Source organism: Ambystoma mexicanum, chromosome 5q (genome assembly GCF_040938575.1).
Source record: "Ambystoma mexicanum isolate Mex_15411 chromosome 5q, UKY_AmexF1_1, whole genome shotgun sequence".
In the NCBI taxonomy this organism is placed as follows: Eukaryota; Metazoa; Chordata; class Amphibia; order Caudata; family Ambystomatidae; genus Ambystoma; species Ambystoma mexicanum.
This window is the reverse complement of record NC_090933.1, coordinates 180,786,847-180,807,379: the sequence shown is the minus strand read 5'-3', so window position 1 is coordinate 180,807,379 and position 20,533 is coordinate 180,786,847.

Below are 20,533 nucleotides of genomic sequence, written 5' to 3'. Positions count from 1 at the left end.
AGGTTTGGAGTGTGGACACTGCAGAGTAAAGTGCTAAATATAGTTTAGGAGAGTCCTGTGGTCAACAAACTTAAGGATAGTCTTTGCTTCTGCTCGCCCAACTATGTGGAGGGCCCAGACCTGCATGCTATCAGTTTACACCCATCAGAAAAGTCCAATCATACTGAAAAAGGCTGCTTTATACGCGAACATGAGCTATGTTGTTTGTTCCTTTTACATGGCAACCGTCTGCATTTTGAAAACATTTCTGAAGTGCCGTTAAGCTTATAGACTACTTTCGTGGCATGCAGACTGTTCCAAAAAGAGAAGTATGCAATTGCACGAGGTCCCGAACCATTTTAGTAAATAGAATATGTCCCATGTCCTGGTTTTCACAGGGGCTTGGCGGTGACTGAGCATGAACCAAATATTTAAAATGTTTGCACGTGTTCATGGTTTCTTTGGCCCCACTTTTGGGATACGGAGTGATTGCCAGGAAATATCCATTAAGCAGCTGTTTTGTTAAGGGTACCTCTAGATCTGGATGAAGATGCATGCTTACCCATTTCAAAATGCAGAACGCAGCCTGTATATGATAACAAACACAGTGTTAGTTTATGATTTTCAAATTCAAAGGGGCAGTGAGAAAATGTTAACTATGTTTTATGGGTACAAACAGTTTCTGGTGGGGCAGTTTTGTATCCCAGAAGGACATCCCTGATGACAAAAACAATACATTGTAAGGAATGAGAAGGAACTAGTTCATTCAGTGCAACATAAGGATTATGGATTATATAAATGACATTTTAGATTGTAACAGATTATAATGGAGAACGTGTTTTCTAATGCATACTACAATGGGTGAAGTCCCTGGTTTTATCATTGAATTTGAATAATCTCCAAATATATCACTGCCGCACCACACCCACTAGCTGAAAGCAGGGTGAAAATGGTCTGTGATTATTGATCACCTTTTGGAGCAATTTATCTTTGGCCATCAAATATACATTTGAAGTGACACAGCTCAGCCTGTGCCTTAATTTTGTGGTGTGTAGATTATCAAGGGGCATTAACAGCAGAACAAAGAAAAGCAGCCTAGTTGTGGAGCTGAAACCCTAAATGACCCCTTAAACAATGCTATTGGCTTAACAGGGCCCACAAAGGCTTTAGGGTCTACTTCAATAGAAAGGGTTGAAGTTCATGCCTACCTATACCCTCATCCAGACATTTGTCCAGCATGGGAACAGGGCTTCTTTACCCTGGTGATATGCGCAGTCAGTTTTTGCTATGCACTCAGTGCAGCCAAAGTGCATTCAGTAAATGAAGAAGGGAGTTTGGTTTTCCCAATTAGCAATTGCCCACTTTTGTCACTTCTACTAGAACATTTATATACAAAAGATAACTTTTTGTGGGGCAAGTCTGTTAAGAAAAGTCAAAAATGGTCACAAAGTATTAATTAAGGTTACTTTAACATGTGTGCTATACCGCGATAACCGTGGTATACCGTTACTTGGCAAGAAGGTTATCATACCGTCCATAAATCCATACCGTGACACCCCTAAGTGTGACAATGCATGGTGAGAAAGAGTCTCAGCGCACAGAGGGAGAGGGAGCGTGCACAGTTAGAGAAAGTGACAGCTCAAGGAGAGCGCATGGAGAGAGAGTGACCATGCACAGAGAGAGAGTGACAGCTGAAGGAGAGAGAGGGGGCGAGCGCATGGAGATCAGGTCATGTAATGTTCCAAGAAGAGAGGCTATTACTTGCTCTTGCATGTTACAAGTTATATAGAAAAGACCACTGTGAAGAACGCAACAATTACATGTATCAGTAAAAGGTGGCAAAGGTGTGAGTGCTTAAATAAACAATGTATCGATATTCATCACAATTTAGCCCATTCCATCCTTACAATACTCTTTAAAACGTGTAGAAAATACTACAAGATGCAACAGTAAAACAATATTTCTCATTTATTGTGCATTAATTTATCGGTTTAATCATTAGACATTTCCCGTGGTCAGAGAGTAAAAGGCCTGGGGGCTGGGTAACAGGAGGACAGAAATGCCCCGCCAGCATCAGGGTCTTATGCATGAGGGATGAGGCTGCCTCACCCACCCCCTGAGCAGGGGGCACAGCTCTGGCAAATCATATTCGCAACACGGCTTACATCTGCCTGGGCCTGAAGTATTTAGCCGAGGGACACAGGACCACGGTACCTGCACACACATACTGCATCAGGAGTGCGGAGGAAACGCAGCCCAGCACCAGTGCCAGGTGCAAGTGTACTGCCCAGCCCGGCGGCCACAGCATGAGGTGCATGGAACTGCTCCCAGGTCTCTTGCCTCCTACTCGTCACAACCCGAGCCTCCTCACCGTAGGAATGGGGGGAGGGGGGACAGAAAGGGCTTTGCCAAAACGGTTCTCTCCTTCTCCCCTCAATTGGAAGCAAAATAATAAATCCTTGCCAGTAGTACACACCCTTTGCACCTGCCCCTTTACCACCCTCAGTTAATCCCTCCTCAAACATCGCTCTAAGCGAGTCACAAAATACACCTTCTCTTGTACACCACCGACCAGTTTATAAGAGTCTGCTTTAGAAACAAGAAGTTTAACCCAGGCGTGTGTGTGGGGCGGCCTGGGGAAAGACTGACGCCCATGCCTGGGTCCGCTTCTGCTGGGCCCACCTGGCTGCCAACCTGGGCTCTCCAGAAGAAAATAAAGACCCTGGCCGCGTGTGCTGAGCGGCCCGGGTGAAGATGACCCTCCAGCCCGGGGTCGCGTGTGATGCAGCTCGAACCGGAGCATGGCCTGGTGGCTACAGGCCCCCCGGCGGCCAACCCGGGCTGCCCGGAGGTCAGGGAAGTCCCTGGCCACGCGTACGGTGTGGCCCAGGTGAAGATTATGGCCGTGCTGGGGAAGCTCACCCGCCCCATGGCCAGATGGGGCGGGCTATGACAACGAAGGCCCCCGGTGGCACAAGCGAGACTTCCAGCACCCCCACAGGGCCTACAGGCAATGCGTTCTCCCCAAGGCCAGAAAGGAAGAGCAGAGTAAGCAGGAACTCACCTAGAGCCCCACCACAACCTCCTAAGTGGCCGGGGCTGAATGCAATGTGTCAGCTGAGCGCTGACGCTGCCCACCTTTGCGGAGTCCAATAAAGACTGTCCCCGCTGTAAAGAAGCACCACCGCAGAGGTAAATGAAAATAGGAAAATGAAAATATGAACTGATGTGCTGCCAGCAGGCAGCCTGGGCTCATAAGCCCCAACGAATATTTCCCTACATATCAGCCCAGTCGTTGGAGAAGGCTGGGTGGCAAGACAGCCCTAGAGCCCTGCTCGGATTCAGTAAAAGAAAATGGCTTCTGTGTGGGAAAAAAGCACATACACGAGAGAGCCAATCACATAATAGTGACATCACTAACAAGCTGGAGAACCAATCAGCTTCTGCTTACTGAATAGGTCAAGCCTTAGAAATCAGTAAATAGGCATTTTCAGAACCATTTTAAACCAAAATGCAATTAGTACATTACCTTGTTTATTTTAAAAACAAAATACAGTGCAATGTGTAACATAGCTTGAAAGCTGCAGTAAATATATTTTAAAGCATCAATCAAGTAAAATTCTGTTTTAATAACATTAAAACATGGTGGCCGCCATTTGGGAAGGAAAATTCACTACACAATAGAAAATCAGCCAAAGAGTGCAAAAAGAGGTGTGTTGAGGGAGGCGATTTGGAGGAAAGGGAGGAAAACCCTATAGATTTCACTTGGTGATGGGCTTTACATGGGTGGGACACATGGCCAAACTACATAATATCCATCCTCATATGTCAACCTGCATTGAAAAGCATTACAAACCTGCATCCAAAGCCCCTATTTCAAACTCTCATGTTAATGCTCTTATTTTAATGACAATAGTTTCGGCTTTATAGGTAGCGCTTTCAGCGCCACCTAATAGCCAAAACTAAAAATGGACTGGGGAATATTTTACAAAAACCACAGTAGGGTCGGAGGGACAAAATATACTGTGAAATAAAAAAGATTCAATAAAACACACAAAAACCACCACAGCTCAAACATATCGAATCACACACTCAGGCACAACTACACAAAAAACACACATCTAGTCAGTCATGCACATTGTGTTCGCGGTTACAAAATAAAGCAAATAATATAGAGCTCAATGAAAACTATTTTGCAAAATACACAAAAACATTTGCAGTCCCCAGTACACACACAATCACACTTTTCAAAGCCAAACATGTATTGATATGCCATAAGCGAACAGATCAAAACAGAATAAAAATCATACTGTAAAACACACAAAAACATCTGATACACCCAACACTCGCAAGCACATCACTAATCAATCATGTTCAGCAGAGTGGGAGGAACAAAATTAAATGAAAAACATACTGCAAAATGAAAAGCAATCTGCTAAGCCCATGAAACATCTACAGCCCCAATACTCACAGACCCAAATGCCCGATTTCTCATCCTTTGCACAAATCAGGGGGTGTGTTTGTGCGTTTGAAAGCGCATCGCGAATTCACAAACAGGAAAGTAAGGCTCTAGGCCTGTGATGATAATCTGCTTTCATCGAATTGACCTGCAACAGAACAGTGAGAGCAGGCAACCCAAGACCTGCCACCATCTTTCATGCCCAGTAGATAACTTATACCAATTATCTTACTCAATTATGGTTAGATCAGAAGTTATTCCTATCATAATACCAGTCACACTTACACTGCGCCATGGCTTGTCCGTACTTTTGGTGCACATTTTATTTCCTTTTTGCTTTACCAAATATATTCCACCGTTTTGAATATACAGCAAATTAAAAGGGATATATTTTATTAGTTATCCAATGCTGCCATCCTGTGGCTTTTACAGGCACGATATTGACTTATGCCTATAGTATTTGACTGTTCATTCTGTGTAACAATTCAATATTGCACTCATTGAAAACGTTCCCACTAAATCCTATGATCAACGGTAATTTGTTGGCATACCTGACAAGGAAAAGAACAGAATTTTCTAAAATAGCTAATTTCACATAACAATATGTTACTAACACAAGCACTCAAAATTATTCGACAAACCTTTGGCAAACGACGTGTGGTGTTTGTCCCTTGGGTGTAAAGCGTTCCAGTCCTAGGCTTAGCTCTTACTCTAGTTTTATTTCAGTTTTATTTTAGTCCGTTTATGCAATTGAAATGACTACAAGACCACAACGCCTATACTGTAAAGGATGAAGAAATACAATCTCAGGACTGAGGCATTGGGTCTCCGATGACATGTTGCTAAAGAAATTGGACAAAAGAGGATCACATATTACATCGTGAAAGAGCGCTCAAGGTTCACAGAGAAGAAACTTCCCAACCAGTAAGGACAAGAATGAGGGAACGTGAGCCCAGCAGAGAAATCCCAAATAAAGCATGCATGGTTGAATGAACCGAGTGGAGACGCCCTACGAGTGAGACCTCACAGAACAGTAAAACCCTCATGCAGGTACAAAGACTATGGGCCTCATTACACGGATGGCGGAGAACCATGGCCCTATTAGCGCCATGGTTCATGCCGGTAAAATACCAGCACCGCCTTGGCGGAAAGGGGAATTACCGCCCCATTCCAAGGTTGGTGGGGCGGTAATTCCCCCTTCCACCATTGCCCTTCCCCATTCCCATTTTTGCCCCATAGGGCATAATGGGAATGGGGAAGGCGCTAATTACGGTACTGCAAATTACGGTACTGTAATTAGCTCCCTGGGTCCCTTTGCGGGTTGGTTTTTAACGCCTGCAAAAAGCAGGCGTTAAATCCCCCAACCCGCAAAGGGACCTCGTAGTAAGGCGGTAAGGATTTACCGGTACCTGTATTTTACTGGTACCGGTAAATCCTTACCGTCATCCGTGTAATGAGGTCCATATATCTCTTCTATTGTTAATATCATGCACCTAACTCTAAAGCAATGGGGAGCTCTACAGTGTGTGGAAGCTCGCGTTGAGCATAGCTATGTTATGTTATGTTAGTGTAATTTGTAGAGCGTAGCGTTCACCCAGAAGTATCTTGGCGCTAGAGAGGGAGGACATTAGTCATACGACAGAGCAGCAAAAACAAGCATGTTTTAAGCGCTCTCCTGAACAGCAGGTGGTTTGACAATTCTTTAGCTGTCAGAGGCAGGTCGTTCCACATTTGAGCGGCAACAACCGAAAATGCACGGCCTCCGATACGTGACCTACGGAACGTCGGGACCAGCAGCAAGCCAGTAGAAGATGGCGAGTGGGGGTATACTGGATGAATTTGGTCTGGAGGAATTCTGCCCCCTGTCCATGCAGCACCTGATGAACAATACACAAGGCTTTAGTATATTTGGGCAGTAGTGCAGTACTTTCGGTGGAAGCACATGAACATGTGGATTTAGTCGTGCAGCATGTATTGATGGAAGATGCACATTAGCAGAACTGGCGGATGGTGGGGGCTTTGCAAGCCTGTGTGGTCGGGCTGTGGCAGAAGGACTGTTTGTGTATCTTCTCTTTGCAGGCTAGCTTTGGCTCCATCCTTTTAATGGATTTGCTACGGGAGGCGTAAGGGCCTCTAAGGGTCTGGAATTAATCTTACAGGTGTGCCGTTCAAGACTGCTTTGCACATGATGCAAACAATTTTAGAATAGGATCCTGGCAGCAAGGGGGAGCTAGTTAAGCTTGTGCCAGCAGGGTGAAATGCGGTTGATTTTGCCGGCTCCGTAATGAGCCAGGTTCCAGCGTGATCGACAGCCTTGAGGGCAGCCGGTTGGAGGGTGCTTCCCCCGTTAATGTGGGCGATCACAGGAGCCTGAACCACATTGTGGAAATCGGAGTGTGGCAGCAACACGACCCCTTGCCCCGCTAGAGCTCACAGTGAACGGCCTGCCAGCCCGGGGAAAAATCTCAGCCCTCTACAAACTATTGCAGGAAGACCCCCTTCAAACTAGGCCCTCCTATATGTCCCAATGGGAGGCGGACCTGGGTCATGCTATTGAAGATCACACGTGGTTGGATGTCTGGACCAGAACGCGCACAGCATCCTGTTGCATCACTAACCGGGAATGTGCCCACAAACTGCTTTTGCGCTGGTACTACCCCCCTCCCCTGCGCCTCCATCACTTCCAGCAGGCTCTGGACCCCCACTGCTGGCATCTCTGCGGCCGCCCAGGTTCCTACTTCCACATGTGGTGGACCTGCGCCAAAATAAGGGAATTCTGGACCCAATGCCTTGCCACCATAAAGGACATCACCCAAGTGGAAATCCTGCTAACACTCGAACAAGTCCTACTGGGGATCCCGCTCCCGGACTCTTACCCGAGAACAGGGAGGAGGACAACGCTGATATCTCAATTTTTGTTGGCAGCCAAAATCACAGTGGCCCGCACTTGGAAGTCAGTGGAAGGACCCCTAATGACCCTCTGGTGGGTTAAACTTTGGGACATTCTGATAGCCGAGAAGGTCACGGCAGCCAAAGCGGGACTGTTCCACCGATTCACTGATATTTGGGCACCAGTCCTAGACTATGACCAGAACTACCCGGCCCTGACCTACACTCCACGCCTGATCGCAAGAGCCCTCTACTTTACGGGCGACAACTCGCCGCCTGGTCAGCCCGAATGAGGCCCGGAAACAAGGTCCGCTTGGGAACACAGGGGTCGGGGGTTGGGACATTTTGGTCTTATATGTTCTGTGAGGTTACAAGGAATGTAACTGTATATGTTCTCCTGTGCGCCGATTCATAAATAAACACATTTCTAAAAAAAAACAAATAGGCAATACGAATAATGATTTTCCGCTTTTTGCCAACTGTCGAAGCTTCTCAAAAATCACTTTTGGAAATAAAGCAAGTCCTGAGATTCTACAGCATCACATACTCAATCATTGTTCCTGCTAAGCTTTGTGTCACACAGAAAGGGAAAACACTTCTTTATAACTACAGAAACAGGTTGAGAATTCATTGCAACCTATCCCAGAGCACGAAAGGAAAGCAGTAATAATATATGAACAGAAAATAACCATAATTAGCTATTAGCTACGGATGTCATCACACACTCCTGCATGCTTGAGGAGCACCATGTGACACAATATACAAAACAGTCACAACAACTGTGAGCATTCCCATGGAAGTGATTCATAATGTTAATAACCTGGGAGTTGAGTAGATGCCAGATTATGATGTGTGCTCAACTGTGAATCTTGTCTGACTTGATTTCTGGTGTGTCCTGCAAAGTAAAGTGGGAAATATGTTTCAACAAATCTTGCTAGCTTGTGCTGTGATGTTTTGTTAATGTTTTACTGTAGTCGTTTGGTGCATTTTACACCTAAGTTGTATTAATATTCTTTTACAGTTGGCGGAGTGGGAGAGGGGGAGATCTCCCGAGTGCCCATCTAGTGTATCATGTATGTGAGGGTGGGGGTGGGATGTGAAGAGTTGTTAAACAATTAGAAGTTTAGAGTTGATGTTCGGTAAAGTTATCGAAAGGAGCCTTCAGTATAAATGGTTGTGGTGGAAGAACTCTAAGGAAGGCATGGCATCAAACAGTGAGGACAGACACAAGTGATCACAGTTAAAGGGTGCTTAATGAACTTCAAATGGGCTTGTTCAAAGTCCATCTAAACCTAAATCTAAGGATGGGAGCAAGCTATGACCGTCAAGTAATAATAACGCAGTCGAGTCTGTCAAAATAAAAGGGCCTATACTACTAAACCTATTGCCAATCCTTACTTCTAAATACAAAAAGGTGTGGAACAATGGTGTATGCAAAATGAAAAGTGTTCAAGAAATAATATGTCAGGATAGTTGAGCAGTTGGCTCCTCTTCCCCACGTTTTCAGCACGGGGAAAGGGGGCACGCTCGAGCTTCGCATACACTTTAGCTTCTCGGCCATGAGGATACAGTTCAAAGCACAGATCCTAGGGCCTTCTGCCAAAGCTTCTTTTCCAATAGCAGTCTCTTATTGCAAAGGGTCTGTCATTACAAAGTCTCAAAGTTCTATTCCTATACGCATGCACAAGTTCTCATTTTCAATGTTAATCACAGATCTCCCTCTTCAGGTTGAGAACCCCTTTTGTCACAATGTTCACACTTGGTCTCCCTCGTTCAGGCTCAAACCATGGATCTCTCTCGTCTGGGCTCAGGTCCTCTTGATATCTCAATGTTTACATTTTGCCTCTGGGCTCGGATCATGGGCCTCCCCTGTTCTTGGCTCGGACCCTCTATTTACCAAAATTTAAGACTTTCGAATGTGTGATGGGTTTTGCTTAAACCTTCGCAGGACCACTTCGATTCACTTCACACAATTGTTTTCCTCAATCTTGTACATTCATTTCTCTTAGCGGGATACCTTACATAGACCTTTGATTGAGCACATTCATGGTGCCGGACGACTCTGTCAACGGTATTGTATCTTGCCTTTTCAAGTTCATACATTAATCCGCAATTTAGCTTTACTCACGTCTTTCATCACACGTGTTTAACAACGTTTGTTTCAGCATTAGTTATAGAATGTTGCTGGTTGCAACCTTGACTTCAACACAGACCGGTCTTGCATGGGACTCCCCAAATCACTGCTGTGTTGATCTCTTTAGTGTTTCTTTGTTCTTGGAGCCAAGGACGATATCACAGTGGTTGCTGCTGCTCATCCCCGCCTTGGTCAGTTACGCAGGAGGGCCCTCAGTATCTTCGGCACACAATGCATCCTGGTTTCCTGGCCTTACGGTTTCTGCCTTGAAGGTTTCAAAGGGTATTTCCCTCCTTACAAGCCCTTCTGAGTTTGTGGTCTTCCTACCCTCATTCAGCTGCCGACTCGAAACTGCGGTTTCTTCATGTGCTGTGCCTCGCGCAGAGTGTGCTCTCGTGCTCCACCTTTTATCTGGGTGGGGTAGTTGAATGGAAGTCAGGTGTGAGTGATTGTCAGTAATTGCCTGACCTTGTCTGGCAACAGTAGCAGGACATGTCAGGTACACTGCTTTGGTGTGAGTCTGTTTTCTCTCAGAGCGGACTGTGTGTGTGAAAGTGCTGGAGAAGGGAAAGGGGGTTAAGATTCCACGTATCCTACCTGTTAGGATGGGGTAAAGGTGTTACAGGGGAAGGGATACCGTGTCTCGCCATCCGGTGTCCCACTCCCCGAGGGCCCCTCACCTAGGTAATCCTCCCGCACTGGTCCACCCACAGGTTCTGGATCCAAAGGCGATGGCCGTGCCCTGGCCACCCGAGGAGAGATAGACCTGTGGGGACTAGTGGGTGAGACACCTTCTGGTTTCTCACAGAATGCAATAAGCTCTTAATAGTGTGCAACCTGTACAAGAGAATGCACCTCCCTTTATAAGAAAATTGAATTTTTTTTAATTATTTTTTTTACACTCACTCAAATATTCTGGTGCAGATAATATTAGAAGGATCCCCTTTTTTTTTTACATCAAAATATTGACAGGTGGACTCGCCCCCTGCTTCTGGTATTAGTCCCCCCCCTTTGATATACTTTGATATAAACTTAATATACATTATATACATTTGATATAAAAAAATATATCAGAGAGGATCTCAATTTTATATCAAATATATATTTGTATATCAAGTGGGTATAATTTTATATCATTTGATGTAAGTATCAAAATGCTCTAAGGATTAGTGCATCCAGCGATGGTGTTGTTTGGATCCGGGTTGAGGGCGAAGTGAGCTCTGGAGACAGGGACTGTGAAACTAGGGTATTGAAGAGTGGCACAGTGATGACGTCGCAGAAGGGTTCCACCCAATGTGATAGGAAGAGGAAAATGACATCTAACTATTTTGATATCTTTTTATATAAAAATGAATATACAAATTAATATTTTTGATATAAAAAGGTATTTTTATATAGAAATGTATATAACAAAACATATGTTTTTATATAATATTTGTATATAAATGTGCAGCCAAAAAATATAATAATATAAAAAATGTTTGACATTAATTTTGATATAAAAATGTATATCAATGTTACATAAACTGGACGGACATAAAGTCTATATAGTATATACTAGTCTATATAGTATATATGACATCATGAGCCCAAACAAAAGTCATAGTGTTATCTTTATTGAGTCTACAGCACCTCTTGCACAGCAGGCATGTCTCCCTCTGCCACTCTTTGAGCCAGCAAACAGTATGTGATGGGAATGATGGAGCTGAGCTGCTGTGAAACAGCAGTGCTGTGAGAGGGGTTTTGTACTGCTCACCCACAGATGACGAATACACAATAGAATACCAAGAATCCCAGGAATTCTGATGACTTGCACCAAGGCTTGTGCATTTTCACTGAGAGCAGCAGAAAACACAGACAGATCTTTATATTTAGCTTGCCAGAATACAGGATGTTCTGCGACAGCTGTGTAAGCACAACCCAGGAAAATTAAGCTCAGCCTGCAGCTATTTCCAGTGCCATCATTCTGTCATAAGTTGGAAATAGCCATGTTCCCTACAGTTGGGTTTAGTCCACAAAGAAATGTCTGTGTGTATTTTCCTGGGGTGTGTTTACACAGCTGTCACAAAACATCCTGTATTCTGGTGAGCTAAATATAAATATCAGTCTGTGTTTTCTTGCTGCTCTCAGCAAAAATGCATGAGCAGTCATGCCCCTGTCCCACGCTGTTTGAGGAGTCACAGAGTGGCAGAGGGACACATGCAAGCTGCACAAGAGGTGTTGTACACTCAAAAAAGACAATAGTTTGACTTTTGTATGGACTATGGGAAGCACAGTTTACGTAAAATGTGAACTGTTTTTCACTAGTTAAAAGAAACACACCTTGTCAAAGGCAATAGTTTGAATTTTTGTACAGGCTCTGGGAAGCACACTTTACTTATAAAGCGAATTCATGTAGAGCTACCATGCCAGTCTCTATTTACACTCTGTATCAAAGTGATATCCATCTATACTCACTCTCGAGCCCATGCCCTTGAGATGATAAAGTCATGGCGTCATGTATTCTATGTAGACTGCATGTCCAGTTCATATAACATTGATATACATTTTTATATCAACATTGATTTCAACTATTTTGGGGGGCAACTTTATATAAAAATGGTATATAAACATTGTATATCCAACTCAATATTCATTTTTATATAAATTCCCTTATCAAAAACCCTATTTTTTATATTATTTTTAAAAACAAAAATATGAACGTTTATATTCATTTTTATATTAAAATAATATCAAATTGTTTGATATAATTTTCTGCTTCCTACCACATTGGGGGCAGAACCCCTCTGCAATGTCATCACTGTGTCACTCTCCAAAATCCTAGATTCACAGTCCCTGTCTTCAGAGGTCACTTCACCCTCAACCCTCATTCAAACAACACTGCTGCCGGATGCGCTCATCTTTACAGCATTCTGATATAAAATGTACATTCACGTATATCAAACGATATAAAATGTATACCACTTTATATCAATTGATATAAAATTATAACCACTTCATATAAAAATATACATTTGATATAAAATTGATATCATCTACGATATTTTTTTTATTTCGAATTTATATTAAATTTATATCAAAACATATCAAAAGGAGGACGGGACTAAGACCGGATACAGGGGGTGTGTCCATCTGTCAACATTTTGGGGAGTAGTAGAAGGGGGATCCTTTCACTACTTAGAATTATGGGACACTCAGAGATGAATAACCGTCAGAATAAGGGAAACTTTCATATGAATGTATAACATGGAATGCACGAACGAACAATCAGTTAAAAAACGCTACAAAAACAGCTCTCTACTTGGAGGGTCATGGAATAAAGCATTATTTTTCTTTAAGTGCATACGACTTGTCTTGCAAACCTTTTACACTACAAAATCAGTTACAAATATTTAAAAAACCAACATCATGCACAATAAAATTAATAAGAATTGCATTGTTTAAATCAGTGCTATAACATTATATCAATTAAAAATGACAGATCGCATAACATGAATAAAACATTACTACATGACCAATGTCTTAAAGTCTTCCCAGACGTAATAGGCTGCTGCCATGATAACCATTGATTCAGCAGCATATATTGCCGACCAGAGTTGGTCCAAACCAAGATCAGCGAATTTGTGAAACGCCATGCCATAGGCAATTGCCATGACTGAGCATTCCATTAAGATATGCCTCGAGGGGGGTGCTGCTGAGCACCCGGCGATGCAGACCTAAGCTGAGGTGCTCCGTTGGGCCGCACATATCTTGCATGTATTCCTGCTTTAATAATACTTGCCTGAATTTTATAACTCTCCAGAAGTGTGGCGCAGAAGACTGGCATTGGCTGGGTGAGACTTGGTCCGGATTGATGGCGGGAAGTGCTGTAACGGAGAGGCCAAAGTTGCGGCTGCCTGGAGCCACTAGTACGGTCGCCACATCACATTGAGCGCGTGGGGACCGCCGGACGCTTCACCACCCAGCAAACCGATCACCTCCATGGCGGATGGTGATTGGGCCACTGTGGATTGGCTTGCAGGGTGACCGCAGCCTGCAGCTGGATTGCGGAGGAGGTAGAAAGGCTGAGAGCCCTGCTATGAGGACCAGGAGTGGGAGCTGTCACTCTGTGCTGCGGTGATGGAAAGCCTAAGGTAGGCGAACAGACCCTGTGTGCCTGGCCTGCCGCAGTCAGAGAGAGGCAGCCGTGCGAGGCCTGCATCCCTCTCGGAGGTGGCGGGAGGGGAGAAACCAGGCAGAACAAGTGGCATTTCCCCAGGCAGCGCAGAGGAGAGTTGGGTTTGCATGCCCGGGGCCGTGGTACCGGCAGCTGACAGCCGGTGACAATCAAGACTCTGGGGCTGCATATTTGACTGACAGGGACCACAGGAAGGTGGGGGCTCCTGTTATTCAATCTGCCCAGCTGCAGGGCAGTAGCTTGCAACCAGCTGCACGGTGGACACCCCCCACGTGGAACGGGAGCCAGATAAGCCCTTTCAGAACCATTAAAGGAGGGAACCTCTCCATTTACCGCCTAGTGGAGGGCCTGCACTGGGAAAACATGGCTGAAAAGGCACCTTTCCTGGCACCTGGAGGGTATCCCCTAGGAAATCAAGAAGGGGGGCAAGTATTGGGCATAGTAGGAGGTGACCTGGCCCAGACTGTGGCCTAACTGCAGCGCAAAGTGCCAGAGCATAAATCTCCATTCCACAAGTGAGGGAATAGCACATTGTGTGGATTGAGAGGAGTGAGTATGACTCTAAGATTTGGCATAGTGGGCATGGCGGTGGGAAGCACGCAGTAGACCAGCTGGTATCCGGAGGAGTTGGGTCTCCATCAACGCGCCCCCCCCTTCACCGGTCCCCTTGGCGGTAAGATGGTGAAGGAGAAAAATAAGAAGGCGATGCAACAAAGTAAGATGGAATAGTTTGTGGTCTCTGGCCCCGCCACTACCGCCATGAAGGGTGCCTCTGGCATGGATCATTTCACACAAGACCCTGCCATCTTGCTACATGATGTAATGAGGGCCATTGCAGAGTCTAGGACCTCGGTGGAGGAAAAGATAGATGGATTGGCCTCAGGGGTCTCCTTGCTACGGCAGGACTTCCGAAAGTTGTCCTCAAGGGTTGGTGAGGCAGAACAGTGGATTTCAGATGCTGAAGATGCTGTGACGAGAATGGAACGGCAACTCACGGAGGTAACAAAAAAGCTGCAGTTTCTGGAGAGCACAGCGGAGGACAGTGAAGGGAAGTTGAGGAGGAACACCCTTTGAATTTTGGGTCTCCCAGAGTAGGTGGTGGGCCCTTGTATGGAGATAGTAATCGAGAAGTGGCATGCTGAGCTGGTGGCGCCGAAGAAATTATCCAATTTACCGGGTGCCCACAGGCAGGCCAATACTGGGAGTGCACCCTCGAACCGTAAACTTTCGGGGCAGAGACGCTCAGATGCACATGGTGCGAACCATGGGCACGATCACTTACAACGGTTCCCGCATCAGACTGTTTCCGGATCACAATCACACAAGGGAGGTTCAATTTAAGAGCCACTCATTCGACTCTGTTAGACGTAAGCTCCTCTCCAGTGGCATCAAGTATGCCCTGTTCTTCCCATCCGAACTGAAAATATATTATGGGCCAAAGGCACTCTTCTTCGGGCTCCATGGGAGGCATGGAGTGGTATGAGACTAATATTCAGAACAGAAAAATGTGTCTGATGAAAAGCTTTCATCAGACCATGGGTCGCCAATGCTGTAGTAAAAACTACTGAAATGTATTTCACTCTTTCATATGATGCTTAATGAAACAAATAATAATTGTTAGACTTCCATCTAAAAAGATAGGCAATGATCCTTTATGGTTTTGCTTGTGGCTTTTTTAATTTTCAGAAGTTCATTTTTGTTGAGGAAGCAGAATTCCAAACAATTGCCAATGCATTTCAGACCTAACATAATGGTCCTTCATCAGGGCAAATTCTGTGATTAGATGAACCTTTGCCACAAGTCTTTATTCGGTACAAAACGCTCCAAAACATTCACAACGTGAGGGCTGACTTGATTCCTATTCAGGCAATCCACAATTCAACATTTATGTTCACCTATGATCCTAATGCAGGTTTCACTGATGCTCTGTCTGTCGGGTCACCACACCTAGTGAATACATTTGCAAAGCTTTGTTCTAATGTGGTGTGCCTGAAGTGAGAATAGGCACCATGCCAGAAAAAGTCCTACAAGTGACTATGGTTGTCTGGAGAGATTCGGTTCATGGACGGAAATGCGGGCACTGCTTAGTGTGGAAATCAGAGCACATTTGTCAGTCACAGTTAGTAAATGGATTGTCATCTTCTGAGGATGCCGGCTAATGGACTTGCGCTCTCCAGCCAGCACAAGATGGAGATCACAGAATTCGCCCTGATGAAGGACCATTATGTTAGGTCTGAAATGCATTGGCAATTGTTTGGAATTCTGCTTCCTCAACAAAAATGAACTTTTGAAAATTAAAAAAAGCCACAAGCAAAACCATAAAGTATCATTGCCTATCTTTTTAGATAGAAGTCTAACAATTATCATCTGATCCATTAAGCATCATATGAAAGAGTGAAATACGTTTCAGTAGTTATTACTACAGCATTGGCGACCCAAGGTCTGATGAAAGCTTTTCATCAGACACATTTTACTGTTCTGTATTTTTCCAGTGTAGTGTACACTGGGTCACTTGGGTTCGCCATTAATCACACAAGGAAAGCTACAAGCTATCATACGAAAGTAAAGTAAATCAGCGGTGCCCGCTTATATTCTTCGTTTTTGCCATGAGACTAATATTCAGCAAGCAACTGCCCAAATACCATGGACAGGGAAACAGAAACTCACACTAGAATTTGGCCCAGTACCCTTGTCTGCTCCACTGTTCTTGCAGGACCCGGAGTCCCCGGCGGGTGCCAGTCACATCCAAGACCGCAGAGAGGAAGGATGAACTCTGAGCAGAAGGCAGAAAGTGACTCTGGACACAGATGTAGTCTAGAAAATGTCATGCTTGAGTTTGACTCTGTTTAAAGAATTGGCAGCTGGATCGCAGGAAACTGGAGGACAGGCCCAGGCATCAGCAGGCACCCCATTTAGATTTAGGTTAATGGTTCACGATTTGAGCAAGTTCTGCACAAGCCTGGCCGATAGATGCTTCAATTGTCGAGAAGTGCATGGTGGGGTGAGTTGGGTATGTTTTTGGTTTTTTAGTATGATTACGAGTTTTCAGATGCTCCAAACTGGGATGGGATACAGGGAGTGGGGGGTTGGAATGTTTTAGTTACAGATGATTGGATTGGGTTGTTGCATCTACAAATGGCAGCAACCACCCTCGTCCCCTCCGAGATTGTGGGGCTAACCAACACGCACATGTATATGGTCAGATTTATCTACACACATGACAGGGATGGAGGGGAAACCACTTAAGCTCCTCACATGGAATGTCAACGGCCTTGGCTCTGGTATTGAAAGAAGGCTGGTCCTCCAGCTTCTTAACAGACACTGCCCGGATGTCGCCCTGTTTACTGAAACACATATGGCTGCACTACAGAACCGCACTACACTCAGGGTTTAGTATGGGGACAGGGGAATGCTAATCCTATTGCATAAACGTCTACCCTTTGAAGTACTGGTGGTACGGCAGGCCCCCAGAGGTAGATTCTTACTCCTGACGGGCAAATTATGGGGGTTGACGCTTGGCATTCTAGGGGTGTATGCCCCTCCTCCACACTCGGCTGAACTGCTTACCGAAAATCAAGACTTGCTACTAAATGCTCAGGCAGACTTGTGGATCATTGGGGGTGACTTCAATGACATGATGGATGTACTATTAAATTGTACACACTCCCCAGGGAGAAATTCGACTATTTCCACCAAACTAGCTACCTATGATTTGGCGCTGGGCCTCTGCAATGTCTGGTGGAATCTACACCCACAAGAAAGGGGGAATTTGTTAATTCCGGGGCCCATGCCGCCCTCTCGAGGCTGGATTATTTTATTCTCCCATGGCAGGACACTTACAGGTTGTCAGCTGCCACCTACCTGGTCCCTGAGATCTCAGACCACTCACCGTTGGTGATAGAACTCCGGAGTGGCGTAGCAAAGTCTACCACGAGCTGGCGGCGTAACATCTATGGCTTCCCAATTGAGACATGGAAAAAGATGGGAGAGGCGGTGATTGCTCCCCTCTATAATATGTTCCAACATAGTAAAGAGCAGGGAGCCCTTCCCTTCGAAAGGTCAGTACAGTGGTTATTCACAAGCCATCTAAGCCAAATAAGCTCTCTGGGTCCTATATACCAATCTTATTGATCAACAGGGAGGCAAAGGTACTAGCTTAAGTATTAGCAACCCGTTTATTGTCAGTCATCTCGGTACTTATTCACCCTGACCAATGTGGAATACTCCCGGATAAATCAACCCGCATGAACATTAGGAGGCTACAGATAGCATCAGGATGCGTCATGGGCAGGTTTTCGTTGGCCAATGGGTGGGGAGGACAAAGTCTGCTGTATGCAGATGACTTACTGATTTATCTGGGGTCTCCCGCCCCATTGTGACACAGCAGCTGATGGAATTTGAGGCATTTAGTGGATTACGGGTGAACTGGGGTAAATAAGTACTATACTTGGTCCAGGGCGCCGACTTAGAAGCCCCCCCCTGGACTGTCCTTATTGGGTAGAGAAAGAGGGATTTCGATACCTGGGTGTCCAAGTGGGTATCGATCACACGCGATACATTCACTATAACTTGCATCCCATAACCGATCGCCTTCTCAGGGACGCCCAACACTGGCGATCCCTCCAGTTGACTTTACTGGGGAAAGCCAACTGTTCAAAATGTTGGCATTGCCACACTTCTTATATATTGTGCAGAATGCTCCCTTCAGATCCCAGACCTCGAATTCAAAAGGATAGCCTCTGTCCTCAGGGACCTGCTTTGTCGGGGTACGCAGCCGCACATTGCCCTGACTATAAATTCCTGTTTCACACTCAGTCAAAACTCTTGGAGTCTACTTGGATTCTAACCTATCCATGGACAGGCAAATCAATGCAATAGCCTCCTCTGCCCCATATCATGCTAAATTAATCAACGCAGTTAGGCCCTTTCTCTCCAAAGAGAACTGCACAAACATAGCCAGAGCCATTACTGGCTCTAGGCTGGACTACTGCAACATACTCGTCTTAGGTACCTCCACAGAAAACTTGGAGACTCCAAGTCATTCAGAATAGTACTCTCTGTGCAGCCCAAGGCACTTCTAAGAGAGAACACATCACTGAAGCCAGGAAACTAGCTCACTGGCTTCCAATAAAGGAGAGAATCCTCTTCAAAGCCCTTACACTGACCCACAAATGCATTCACCTCACTGCTCCTGAGTACCTCTCACAAAGGATCCACCCCATCTCCTCCAAGAGGCCAATCAGATCACCCTATACCAACATACTGTATGTTCCCCTAGTAAAAAGAGCCAGAACAGGCGGATCCAGCTTCCCATACCTCACACCCTCACACTGGAATACCCTCCCTCCCCCGCTCCAAGGTGAGGCTTCCCTCATCTCTTTCCGTAAAGCCATGAAACCATCCTCTTCTCACAATGCCCACTCTATCAGACTTGTATACTCACCTCTACTACTGACCCACTGCATGAGCTGTATTGATGGAATTATGTACTATTTGTAGCTTGCACTGATTTGTAATGCGCCATACTACTGCTACCACTTCTGTAAACCTGTAACTAAGCTCTTGCAAGTAACAGCGCCTCAATGCCCTTGGGCTGTTTGCGCGCTATATACATTCAATAAATAAATAAATAAATAAACAAATAAATACTTCAGCGTTCAGTTTGGGAGGGAGGAATCGGGCTACCACACGTCCAGTGTTACAACTGGGCGAGTCAAATGGTGGTCATCAATGAGAACCTAGCTTGCCCCATATTCAGGCAGAGAGGATTGGGCTTGAGGGTGTGACTCTGCTGTGTTATCTATACCAACGGGTACCGCAAATCCCCCCTATAACGAGTGGGTGAACTAAATTACCATGGTACAGCCCCTCTAGCGGAACTCCCTGCTGTCGAAAAAAATAAACAAACTGCGGGTATTTACAGGATAGGTGGAACGTGGTATTAAAACCATTGGGGATGTGGTTGGGGTGAGTACTGCCTCAGCCTCTTCCATTATGTCAATACAACAGATATTCAATTTGGGGGACAAAGAGCAATATTGATACCTGCAAATATTGCATGCACTCCTGGCACATCTTGCACAACAACCCGAATTACCACACTGCTCCCCACTTTATCTTGCTGGAACATGCGATTTCCAAGGTTACCTGCACCATGTAACAGCCCATCAATGCATTTGCAACCCCAGAACTCTCTAATCTCAAAGCAAAATGGGAGCCAGATGTGGCACACATTGAGCCAGGGGACTGGGCAGGGGCCATGAGGTGCCCCCGGGAGGTGGCAATATCTTCCAGGCTCCGGCTGGTACAACTTAAAATTCTTCACAGGGTGTGTTATCCCAGAGTTTTGTTGTTTCGATGGGGAAGGGCCAATGGGTCTCAATGTTTGAGGTGCAGGGGGGAGTGCACCTTTATCCACATATTGTGGGGCTTCTCAATGATCCATCTCCTCTGGTCGAAGTGTTGCAACAAGCTATTCAGGACCCTTGACTTAGAGGTGGCATTGGGCCCTAGGCTGTTACCTCCAGGGATTTGGGGGGGGGGGACTCAGTACAACAGATATGAAAAACTGTTTTGTCTACAAGCATTGGACCAATAAAGCAGAACATTGCAATGAAATGGGGGGTTCCAGAGAGTCCTCAGTTTAGCCATTGGGTCACTGATGTAAGTACTTGTGCATCCATGAAAAGTCGCATATATACAGAGAAAGGTTGCCCAGACAAGGCAGTTAGAATCTGGGGTCAATGGGATTAGGGTGTATAGGGTATGTGGGGGCAGGGTGGCGTGTAAGTGGGCTTAATGGTGGGAGCTTAGAACACAGAGCCTCGGCAATGCAACTGTTCTGTGTACCTGGGAATACTATGACCAATCCTTTTTCTTGTTATATTATAAAATA